Raw genomic sequence first — 12,621 nt, forward strand, 5'->3', positions numbered from 1 at the left:
CAGTTTATTCAGTGTTTCAGTTTTTACCATTAAATTAGTGATTTTTTTGCGTACGAAAAAAGTAAATTGCAAAGCTCCTCCTACACATTACAATGTTAATTATAGACAACGCAGATTGTATACTGGTGCTGCCTGGTGTGTGCTGTCTGATTATCACAGCAGGTCCATAGACTTGTATAAGTGACTTTCTCTGTGACGCTGACTAAAAAAAAAAAGTCTGATTTTTATTTTTTAATTTTTTTTGTGGTTGGGGGCATTATCTATTAAAAAAAAGAGCATATTAACAGCACCATAGACTTAAATCCCTTCACGACCTTGCCCTTTTCTGTTTTTGCGTTCTCGTTTTTCACTCCCCTCTTTCCTAGAGCCATGTGAGGGCTTGTTTTTTTGCGGGACAAGTTGCACTTTTCAACGATATCATTGGTTTTAGCATGTCGTGTACCAGAAAACTGGAAACAAAATTCCAAATGCGGTGAAATTGCAAAAAAAAAAGTGCAATTCCACACTTGTTCTTTGTTTGGCTTTTTTGCTAGGTTTACTAAATGCTAAAACTGGCCTGCCATTTTGATTCTCCAGGTCATTACGAGTTCATAGACACCAAACATGTCTAGATTACATTTTATCTAAGTGGTAAAAAAAAAAAAATTCCAAACATTGCTAAAAAAAAAAAAATAATTGCGCCATTTTCCAATACCCGTAGCGTCTCCATTTTTTGTGATCTGGGGTCAGGTGAGGGCTTATTTTTTGCGGCCGAGCTGGCGTTTTTAATGATAGCACTTTGGTGCAGATACGTTCTTTTGATCGCCCGTTATTACATTTTAATGCAATGTCGCGGCGACTAAAAAAACGTAATTCTGGCAGTTTGAATTTTTTTTTCTCGCTAGGCTGTTTAGCGATCAGGTTAATCCATTTTTTTATTGATAGATCGGGCGATTCTGAATGCGATGATACCAAATGTGTAGGTTTGATTTTTTTTTAATTTTATTTTGAATGGGGCAAAAGGGGGGTGATTTAACCCCTTTCTGCCATTAGACGTACTATTGCGTCCATGTGGGGTGGGCTTTACTTCCCAAGGACGCAATAGTACGTCATATGCGATCGGCAGCGCTCACGGGGGGAGCGCCGCCGATCGCGGCCGGGTGTCAGCTGTTTATCGCAGCTGACATCCGGCACTATGTGCCAGGAGCGGTCACGGACCGCCCCCGGCACATTAACCCCCGGCACACCGCGATCAAAGATGATCGCGATGTGCCGGCGGTACAGGGAAGCACCGCGCAGGGAGGGGGCTCCCTGCGGGCTTCCCTGAGCCCCCCGCAGCAACGCGATGTGATCGCGTTGCTGCGAGGGTCTCACCTCCCTCCCTGCTCCCTCCAGCCCCGGATCCAAGATGGCCGCGGATCCGGGTCCTGCAGGGAGGGAGGTGGCTTCACAGAGCCTGCTCAGAGCAGGCACTGTGAAGGCTGCAGTGCTGCATGTCAGATCAGTGATCTGTGATGTCCCCCCTTGGGACAAAGTAAAAAAGTAAAAAAAAAAAAATTTCAAATGTGTAAAAAAAAAATATTCCAAAATAATGAAAAAAAAAATAAAAATATTATTCCCATGAATACATTTCTTTATATAAATAAAAAAAAAAAAAAACAATAAAAGTACACATATTTAGTATCGCCGCGTCCGTAACGGCCCGACCTATAAAACTGGCCCACTAGTTAACCCCTTCAGTAAACACCGTAAGAAAAAAAAAAAGAGGCAAAAAACGCTTTATTATCATACCGCCGAACAAAAAGTGGAATAACACGCGATCAAAAAGACAGATATAACTAACCATGGTACCGCTGAAAACGTCATCTTGTCCCGCAAAAAACGAGCCGCCATACAGCATCATCAGCAAAAAAATAAAAAAGTTATAGTCCTGAGAATAAAGCGATGCAAAAATAATTATTTTTTCTATAAAATAGTTTTTATCGTATAAAAGCGCCAAAACATAAAAAAATGATATAAATGAGGTGTCGCTGTAATCGTACTGACCCGAAGAATAAAACTGCTTCATCAATTTTACCAAACGCGGAACGGTATAAACGCCTCCCCCAAAAGAAATTCATGAATAGCTGGTTTTTGGTCATTCTGCCTCACAAAAATCGGAATAAAAAGCGATCAAAAAATGTCACGTGCCCGAAAATGTTACCAATAAAAACATCAACTCGTCCCGCAAAAAACAAGACCTCACATGACTCTGTGGACCAAAATATAGAAAAATTATAGCTCTCAAAATGTGGTAACGCAAAAAATATTTTTTGCAATAAAAAGCGTCTTTCAGTGTGTGACGGCTGCCAATCATAAAAATCCGCTAAAAAACCCGCTATAAAAGTAAATCAAACCCCCCTTCATCACCCCCTTAGTTAGGGAAAAATTAAAAAAATGTATTTATTTCCAGTTTCCCGTTAGGGTTAGGGCTAGGGTTAGGGCTAGGGTTAGGGTTAGGGCTAGGGCTACAGTTTGGGTTGGGGCTAAAGTTACAGTTAGGGTTTAGATTACATTTACGGTTGGGAATAGGGTTGGGATTAGGGTTAGGGGTGTGTCAGGGTTAGAGGTGTGGTTAGGGTTACTGTTGGGATTAGGGTTAGGGATGTGTTTGGATTAGGGTTTGTTATAATTGGGGGGTTTCCACTGTTTAGGCACATCAGGGGCTCTCCAAACGCGACATAGCGTCCGATCTCAATTCCAGCCAATTCTGCGTTGAAAAAGTAAAACAGTGCTTCTTCCCTTCCGAGCTCTCCCGTGTGCCCAAACAGGGGTTTACCCCAACATATGGGGTATCAGCGTACTCAGGACAAATAGGACAACAACTTTTGGGGTCCAATTTCTCCTGCTACCCTTGGGAAAATACAAAACTCGGGGCTAAAACATATTTTTTGTGGGAAAAAAAAAGATTTTTTATTTTCACGGCTCTGCGTTATAAACTGTAGTGAAACACTTGGGGGTTCAAAGTTCTCACAACACATCTAGATTAGTTCCCTGGGGGGTCTAGTTTCCAAAATGGTGTCACTTGTGGGGGGTTTCAATGTTTAGGCACATCAGTGGCTCTTCAAACGCAACATGACGTCCCATCTCAATTCCTGTCAATTTTGCATTGAAAAGTCAAACGGCGCTCCTTCCCTTCCGAGCTCTCCCATCCGCCCAAACAGTGGTTTACCCCCACATATGGGCTATCAGCGTACTCAGGACAAATTGTACAACAACTTTTGGGGTCCAATTTCTTCTCTTACCCTTGGGAAAATAAAAAATTGGGGGCGAAAAGATAATTTTTGTGAAAAAATATGATTTTTTATTTTTACGGTTCTACATTATAAACTTCTGTGAAGCACTTGTTGGGTCAAAGTGCTCACCACACCTCTAGATAAGTTCCTTAGGGGGTCTACTTTCCAAAATGGTGTCACTTGTGGGGGTTTCAATGTTTAGCCACATCAGGGGCTCTCCAAACGAAACATGGCGTCCCATCTCAATTCCAGTCAATTTTGCATTGAAAAGTCAAATGGCACTCCTTCGCTTCCGAGCTCTGCCATGCGCCCAAACAGTGGTTTACCACCACATGTGGGGTATTGGCATACTCAGGACAAATTGTACAACAATGTTTGGGGTCCATTTTCTCCTGTTACCCTTGGTAAAATAAAACAAATTGGAGCTGAATTAAATTTTTTGTGAAAAAAAGTTAAATGTTCATTTTTATTTAAACATTCAAAAAATTCCTGTGAAGCACCAGAAGGGTTAATAAACTTCTTGAATATGGTTTTGAGCACCTTGAGGGGTGTAGTTTTTAGAATGGTGTCACACTTGGGTATTTCTATCATATAGACCCCTCAAAATGACTTCAAATGAGATGTGGTCCCTAAAATAAAATGGTGTTGTAGAAATGAGAAATTGCTGGTCAACTTTTAACCCTTATAACTCCCTAACAAAAAAAAATTTTGGTTCCAAAATTGTGCTGATGTAAAGTAGACATGTGGGAAATGTTACTTATTAAGTATTTTGTGTGACATATCTCTGTGATTTAATTGCATAAAAATTCAAAGTTGGAAAATTGCGAAATTTTCATAATTTTCGCCAAATTTCCGTTTTTTTCACAAATAAACGCAGGTACTATCAAATAATTTTTACCATTGTCATGAAGTACAATATGTCACGAGAAAACAATGTCAGAATCACCAGGATCCATTGAAGCGTTCCAGAGTTATAACCTCATAAAGGGACAGTGGTCAGAATTGTAAAAATTGGCCCGGTCATTAACGTGCAAACCACCCTTGGGGGTAAAGGGGTTAAACTTTTTTATATATATTTTTTTTTTCATATTTTTTAAAACTTTTTTTTTTTTTTTTTACTTTTGCCATGCTTCAATAGCCTCCATGGGAAGCTAGAAGCTGGCACAACTCGATCGTTTCAGCTACATAACAGCGATCATCAGATCGCTGTTATGTAGCTGAATTGCAGGCTTGCTATGAGCGCCGACCACAGGGTGGTGCTCACAGCAGGCCGGCATCAGTAACCATAGAGGTCTCAAAGACCTCTATGGTTAGTATCCTGACGCATCGCTGACCCCCGATCATGTGACGGGGGTCGGTGATGCGCTCATTTCTGGCCGCACACCGGTTAAATGCCGCTGTCAGCATTTGACAGCGGCATTTAACTAGTTAACAGCGGCGGGTGAATCGCGATTTCACCCGCCGCCATTGCGGGCACATGTCAGCTGTTCAAAATAGCTGACATGTCCCGGCTTTGAGGTGGGCTCCGCGCCGGAGTCCACATCAAACAGGGGATCCAACCGCCGCAGTAATAATACGGCGGAGGTCCGTAAGGGGGAAATGAAATGATGAAAACCACAGATAGAACATGTACATGTGAAACAGACATCTGAATGAGACCAGACTCATTACATGTGCCAGGAGGAGAACAGGACTGTGCACGCTGCAGGCTCCCTTGCGTTATTACAACATGTAAATGACCACCAATCAGCTGTATGCAAGTCAGTCCTATATGGCTATTCACACAGGAGGCCTGCTCTTCTATGTGAACAGAGTAATTAATTTGTTCTGTGCACGTAGGATGTCATGTTTTCCCCTCACTCATGACCGCACCACCTGCGAGAGGGGATCCACCCTTCAACCACAGAAAACCTTCAGAAGCAAAAGGGTGGCACCTCTTCACCAACTCAGTTGGTTTCCTGTCCTTTATGGGGACCTTTGGTAAGAAGACAGTGGAGAAGAAAGAAGGAAAAAGTTTTCCCTGGACCGGTTGGTTCCTGGCAGGGCATTGTCTCTGCTGTGGCTGACATCAGGAGTGGCTTGAAGCGCCGTGGTAAGTCCCACGTGGGTGTCCTCCCCGAGTGAGTGAGAGTTAGGTACCAGTGCTTTGTCACAGGCTGGTACCCAAAGGCTACGCATCATGGTATTGCGCATGTCCTGGCGCAAGATGCTATCCAAGAAATTGCATCTGATGACGCACGCTGGTAAAAAAGAAAGCACCCAGGGGATCTGGAGGATACCTCCATGAGCTGTTGTGGATCCCTTATTTTAAATGGGGTCTGACCACAATAAGAGTGCTTTAGCTCCTGCTCTCCTTCCCATGTATGATTAAAGTACACTAGCATGGAAGAAGTGATAGTAAGGCCAGCCAGTGGAGCAGCGTGGGTTGTGAGTCCACAGCTCCAGAGAGGAGCAGTCTTGTGACTTCGTCCAACCTTTGAATCCTGTAAACTTCAGTAAACTGCTGGTAAGTGATCTTCATGAATGTTCGCCTTGTTAATGGGGCCCTTTCCTTATTGTTTGTTGCTAGGAAAGGCTTTAGAAAGAGCAAAGCTCAAAAATGGGAGTGTGCGCTTTGTAAGACCCCAGCTGGGCCAAGGGCTTCATGTACTTAGGTTTGTCTTCAGATACACAAGCAGGGCCTTGGACTTCTAGGCCAAGTTAGTTGTATGTCAGTATTGCACAGAGCCTCATGAATAGAGTTGAGCAAATTTGCTCGGGTCCCTGCTTATTCGGCAAGCTATATCGCTTACCAGATCAGCTGCAGAGAGAACCAAACTTCCTGGATCGCATTGGCTGATCATCTGTCCGGCTTCGCAGCTGCATGTGTCGTGGCTGTGTGATAGTCATGACACATGCATGGAGAGCCCAACAAACAGGCTCTCTATGCATGTGTTGTGACACTGACACAGCTGCGACACATGCAGCTGCGGAGCCAAGCAGCTGATCAGCCTGAGCGATCCAGGAAGCCGGGATCCCTCTGCAGCTTGGGCTAAGTGCACACGTTGCAGAATTGCCGCTGAAATTTCCACAGCAATTCTGCAACTCCTGCCGCGGGTATATCGCATGCGGAATTGGCATGCGTATTCCTGCTAAACACTAGCGTTTAGCAAGTGTAATTAGCTTGCAGAATGCTAGCGTTTTCCAAGCGATCTGTAGCATCGCTTGGAAAACTGACAGGTTGGTCACACTTGTCAAACAGTGTTGACAAGTGCGACCAACTTTTTACTATTGATGCTGCCTATGCAGCATCAATAGTAAAAAGATCTAATGTTAAAAATAATTTAAAAAAAGTAAAAAATCATGATATTCTCCTCCATAGTACATGCCTGCACAAGGCAAGATTGCATAGGCGTGTACTATGGAGGACAGAGAATGAACTTCAATCCAATATTGCAGCCAGCGGGTAAGGAAAGGGTGGATCAAACACCCGAAAACCCCGCCTCTATGGCTGAAGATTGCTCCCTCCAAATTCAGGTGACAGTGTCCCTTTAATGCAGCATAGCACCTAGTGGTACCGCATAGCGATTCATAGAGCTTCATAGCACTTGATGGTAGCCTCATAGCGCCCTATTGCACTTCATAGTGCCTCATAGCATTTTCATAGTGCAGTGTCTGATAGGGCCTTTGTGCATCATTGTGACGTCATAGTGCCTCATGGTGGCATCTTAGCATTTGCATAGTGTCCCATAGGGCCTTTGCGCTTCATAGCACCTCGTAGTGCTTTATGGTGTCATGACACCTCCATATTGCCTTATGAGGTCTTATAGTGTCTCTGTGCTTCATTGTAAAGGTACCGGTGGCGTAACTGCTTAACCTCTGACAAAACCTAGTTCAGCGACTGTTCAGTGGGCATGGTTACTAAATTCAGGGGTAGCGTTCCTACAGCCAATGTGGGTTTGATCAAAAAAAGTGTAGTTTTATTTGACTTCTACAAGTTGCACAGAGGTCGTAATCATAAAATGTCTAGCCTTATCCAAGCACTTACTAAACATGACAAACCCAGACTACTCGGATACAGCTGTGCTAACCCCAGTTTGGTCAAACAAAAAATAGCATTTGTCCAGGGCAACCACTGATACTTGAGGTCAGGGCTGCCACTAGAAACTTTGGGGCCCATACTCGCAAAATTTTCAGGGCCCCTTGAGACTCCGCCCAGGCTCCACCCCAGCCCCGCCTCCACCCCTCAAACTGTACAGTTCCACCGCTCTCTTGGGAAAACTCCACTTCTCACCTATCACACATTAACATTTCCCATCACCAGATCACACATATAGCCGGCAGCTTTTGTTTTGGCCAAAATATTTTTTTTTTTAAGCCGCCACCATAACACAGTAGACACTTGTGGCTGGGCCCTACTATACTGTAACCTATTAAATATTTGTTAAAATAGGCAATACAGTTTAGGTATATTTTTATTTTTACATTTTACTCAAAAATATACCTATAAAGAGAAAAATCAGACAAACTGAACATTTTGCAGTGGTTAATTTTTGCCAGAGCTGTATATGATAACATCTGTGATACACAGTATACAGCCCATAGTGCATGTATCTAATCTCTTAATGTGTGATACAGTCCACAGAGCAGCGTATCTAATGTACACTGCTCAAAAAAATAAAGGGAACACTTAAACAGAATATAACTCCAAGTAAATCAAACTTCTGTGAAACTGTCCACTTAGGAAGCAATGCTGATTGACAATAAATATTACATGCTGTTATGCAAATGGATTAGACAACAGATGGAAATTATTGGCAATTATCAAGACACGCTCAATAAAGGAGTGGTTCTGCAGGCGACGACCACATCTCAGTACCAATGCTTTCTGGCTGATGTTTTGGTCACTTTTGAATGTTGGTTGTGCTTTCACACTCGTGGTAGCATGAGACGGACTCTACAACCCACACAAGTGGCTCATGTAGTGCAGCTCATCCAGGATGGCACATCAATGCGTGCTGTGGCAAGGTGGTTTGCTGTGTCTGTCAGTGTAGTGTCCATAGGCTGGAGGTGCCACCAGTAGAAAGGCCAGTACACCAGGAGACGTGGAGGGGGCTGTAGGAGGGCAACAACCCAGCAGCAGGACCGCTACCTCAGCCTTTGTGCAAGGAGGAACAGGAGGACCACTGCCAGAGCCCTGCAAAATGACCTCCAGCAGGCCACAAATGTGCATGTGTCTGCACAAACTGGCCAGAGATGGGGGTTGAGCTCACAGCCCAACACCGTGCAGGATGCTTGGCATTTGCCACAGAACACCAGGATTGGCAAATTCACCACTGGCTCCCTGTTCTCTTCACAGATGAAAGCAGGTTCACACTGAGCACATGTGACAGACGTGGCAGAGTCTGGAGACGCCGTGGAGAGCGATCTGCTGCCTGCAACATCCTTCAGCATGACCGGTTTGGCAGTGGGTCAGTAATGGTGTGGGGTGGCATTTCTTTGGAGGGCCGCACAGCCCCCCCATGTGCTCGCCAGAGGTAGCCTGACTGCCATTAGGTACCGAGATGAGATCCCCAGACCCCTTGTGAAACCATATGCTGCTGCGGTTGGCCCTGGGTTCCTCCTAATGTAGGACAATGCCAGACCTCATGTGGTTGGAGTGTGTCAGCCGTTCCTGCAAGATGAAGGCATTGAAGCTGTGGACTGGCCCACCCGTTCCTTAGACCTGAATGCGATTGAACACATCTGGGACATCATGTCTCGCACCATCCACCAACGTCACGTTGCACTACAGACTGCCCAGGAGTTGTTGGATGCTTTAGTCCAGATCTGGGAGGAGATCCCTCAGGAGACCATCCGCCGCCTCATCAGGAGCATGCCCAGGCTATGTAGGGAGTTCATACAGGCACATGGAGCCACACACACTACTGAGCATCATTTCCTTGTCTTGAGGCATTTCTACTGAAGTTGGATCAGCCTGTAACTTCATTTTCCACTTTGATTTTGAGCATCATTCCAACTCCAGATCTCCGTGTGATATTAGTTGTGATTTACGTTGATGATTTTTAGGTTTTATTGTTCTCAACACATTCCACTATGTAATGAATAAAAATTTACAACTGGAATATTTCATTCAGTGATATCTAGGATGTGGATGAAGCTCATCAAGAGAATACCAAGAGTGTGCAAAGCAGCCATCAAAGCAAAAGGTGGCTACTTTGAAGAATCTAGAATATAAGACATATATTCAGTTGTTTCACACTTTTTTGTGAAGTATATAATTCCACATGTGTTAATTCATAGTTTTGATGCCTTCAGTGTGAACGTACAATTTTCATAGTCATGAAAATACAGAAAAATCTTTAAATGAGAAGGTGTGTCCAAACTTTTGGTCTGTACTGTATACCGCACAAGAAATGTCGTAAGAAAAAAATAAATATAACCAATTCGTCACCTGCTATTGATTTCTTCATTCTGCCTTCCAAAGATCGCAGTAAGGCTCGGCGCACACTTATCCTGCACGGACACCAGGCTTTCTGTGTAAATATCTGAAATATGTAATTTAGATGGAACATCTGGCAGTAGATTCCCTATAATGAGGCTCAAATAAAATTTTTGTGGTAAAAATGTATTTATTTTTTCTTCACTGTCCAATGCTATAAAATTTTGTGACACAACCATGGTGTCAACATGATCACTGCATCCCCAGATGAAATAATTGAGAAGTTTAGTTTGTAAAGTGGGGTCACTTATTGGCGGGTTCTGTTGTTCTGGCACCTCAAGGACTTTCCAAGTGGGTCATGGCACCATCAAACCATAACAGTAAAATCTGGCGATACTTGCCTTCTGAGCTTTGCATTGTGTCTGAATAATATTTCCCGATTACATGTAGGGTATTGGCACACTCCGGAAAAAATGGACCTGAGTTTCTTGACAAAAAAATTCCTATTAGCCCTTAGAAAAATTAAAAACTTAGGGCCAAAACAACATTTTAGTGATAAAAATGTAATTTATTCTTTCTTCACCGCTCAATGGAATAAAATTCTGTGAGGCACGTGGTGTCAATATGATCAATGCACCCCTAAATGAATTCATTGGGGAATGTAGTTTGCAAAATAAGTTCACATATGAGGGGTTTCTGTTGTTCTGGCACCTCAGGGGCTCTGCCAATGTGGCGTGGCACCCTCAAACCACTTCATCAAAATCTGAACTCCAATATGGCGCCTCTTCCCTTTTGAGCTTTGCACTGTGCCTCAAAAATAGTATTCCCCCTCATACGGGGTATCGGCGTACTCAGGAGAAATTGCACAACAAATTATTTGATGCAATTTCTCCAGTTATCATGAAAATGCAAAATTTAGGTCCACAATAACATTTTTTGTGGGGAAAATGTGATTTTATTATTTTCACGGATCAACGTTCTAAATTTTTGTGAAGCAAGGTGCTCACTGCACATCTAAATACATTCCTTGAGGGGTCTAGTTTCCAAAAGGGGGTAAATTTTGGGGGTTCCCATTGATTAGGCACATCAGGGGCTCTCCAATGGGACATGACGTCTGCTAATGATTCCAGGTATAGTTCAGCGGGGTTGGTGCAATGTTAGACACAGTGACCATAGGAAAGTTCCACACAAAGTGTCTTTAATGTCCAACATACTTATAAATGGAAAACAAATTGTATCCTCCAAATCTCAGCTGGGAATCAAGACAGACCGCATCCAAGACCAGTTGGGGACTTCACCACCGTGTCATGCTTTGGGGTGCCAAGCCTTTTAGCTTCGCTTGGCTCTGTTACTTCACACAGGCTGAGCCTTGCAGAGACACCTGCTGTGCAGTTTGCAAACCAAGTCTGAGCCACCCAACCCTTTGCTGCAGGGTTTTCAAATGGAAACTGTATCCATGGGCCACTCGTAAGACCCAGTCTGGAGGGCGCAAATTGCTCCACTGCCTTTCTGTAGTTTGCGCCAAAGATCGAAAGCCTTGGGCAAATAGCTTGTCCAAGACCAAACTTACTTTTATTTTGCACTGCAATCACAGCTATGCCTGTGACTGCAATGCACTCCAGTGTCCTCAATACACTTCTGTGTGCATTCTAGGGGATACATATCGCCCTTCACATATAATACCTGTCACTGCCTCACATACTTTTCCCACTTCTGTTCAAACTTATGGGGCTGAACACTTTTTTCACCAGAGGTGTCAAACTGCAATCCTCAAGGGCTGCAAACAAGTCATGTTTTCAGGATTTCCTTGTACTGCACAGGTGATAATTTAATCACCTACACACATAATGATTACAGCACCTTGTGCAAAGCTAAGGAAGTCTTGAAAACACGCATGGTTTGTGGCCCTCGAGGAATGCAGTTTGACACCCCTGCTTTTCACCATACAGGGGGCCCATGACAGGGCATCCGTATTTCCCTGCGACTTCCCTGTCCAATGTTCCACTGAAAAACAGGTTTTGTAGGGACAGGAACCATCTGGTGACCTGAGCATTCCTTTCCTTTGCATTTCTCATCGAGACGAGGAATGAATGACCAAGCAAAACTGACACCTGAGCAAATGGTAGCATAGGGACTCCAAGACCCAGTTAATTGCAAAGCCCTCCTTCTCTACTATAATTTTTTTCTGCCGGGGTCAGTTTCCTGCTCAAGCAGATGACTGGATGTTCATCACCGTTCACGTCTTGCGACAGCATTGCTCCTAGGCATACCTCTGAGGCATTCGTTTGTACAATGAAGGTTTTCATGAAGTTGGGGCTAATGAGGAACGGCTGGAATGCTTCCTCCGCTTGAGGATTCCAACAGCCCATAACCAACTTCTTACCCTTTAACAGATCGGTTAGGGGTGCTAATCTCCCAGCAAAGCTGGGTATAAACCGGCTGTAGTACTCAATGATGCCGAGGAATGCCCTCAAATGTTTTGTACTTAGCAGCTTGGGCCAGTTTTAGATGGCCCCAACCTTATTTATTTAGGTTTGATAACCCCGCGGCCAATCTCGTTTCCTAAGTATCTTGCTTCTGTGAGTCCTAGACCTAGACCCTGTTCACATTATATTCAGACATTTAGTTTATGCATCTGCTGTGTGTTGTTTCTGAATAGGACACTTCCGCAAAAAAAATTACATTCCTGGGAAAAAAAACAATATGAACTCTGAGTCATTCCTTTCAATGACTCAATCAAAGGATCAGTCTGAATCCCTTTTTTCTTGGATTCAGATAGAGTACCTGGCAGTAGCAAAAATGTAATGCCTATAATATAAAAAAGGGCCTTGTCAGAAATGTATGACCTATACAAACAATAGCCTGTCCATGTTATTGTCCCTGAATAATCGTTATGATTATGTATTTTGCACACAGCCATGGAGAAACCTTACAGAGTGGCTGTGT

The sequence above is a fragment of the Ranitomeya imitator genome, chromosome 3 (genome assembly GCF_032444005.1).
Source record: "Ranitomeya imitator isolate aRanImi1 chromosome 3, aRanImi1.pri, whole genome shotgun sequence".
Classification (NCBI taxonomy): domain Eukaryota; kingdom Metazoa; phylum Chordata; class Amphibia; order Anura; family Dendrobatidae; genus Ranitomeya; species Ranitomeya imitator.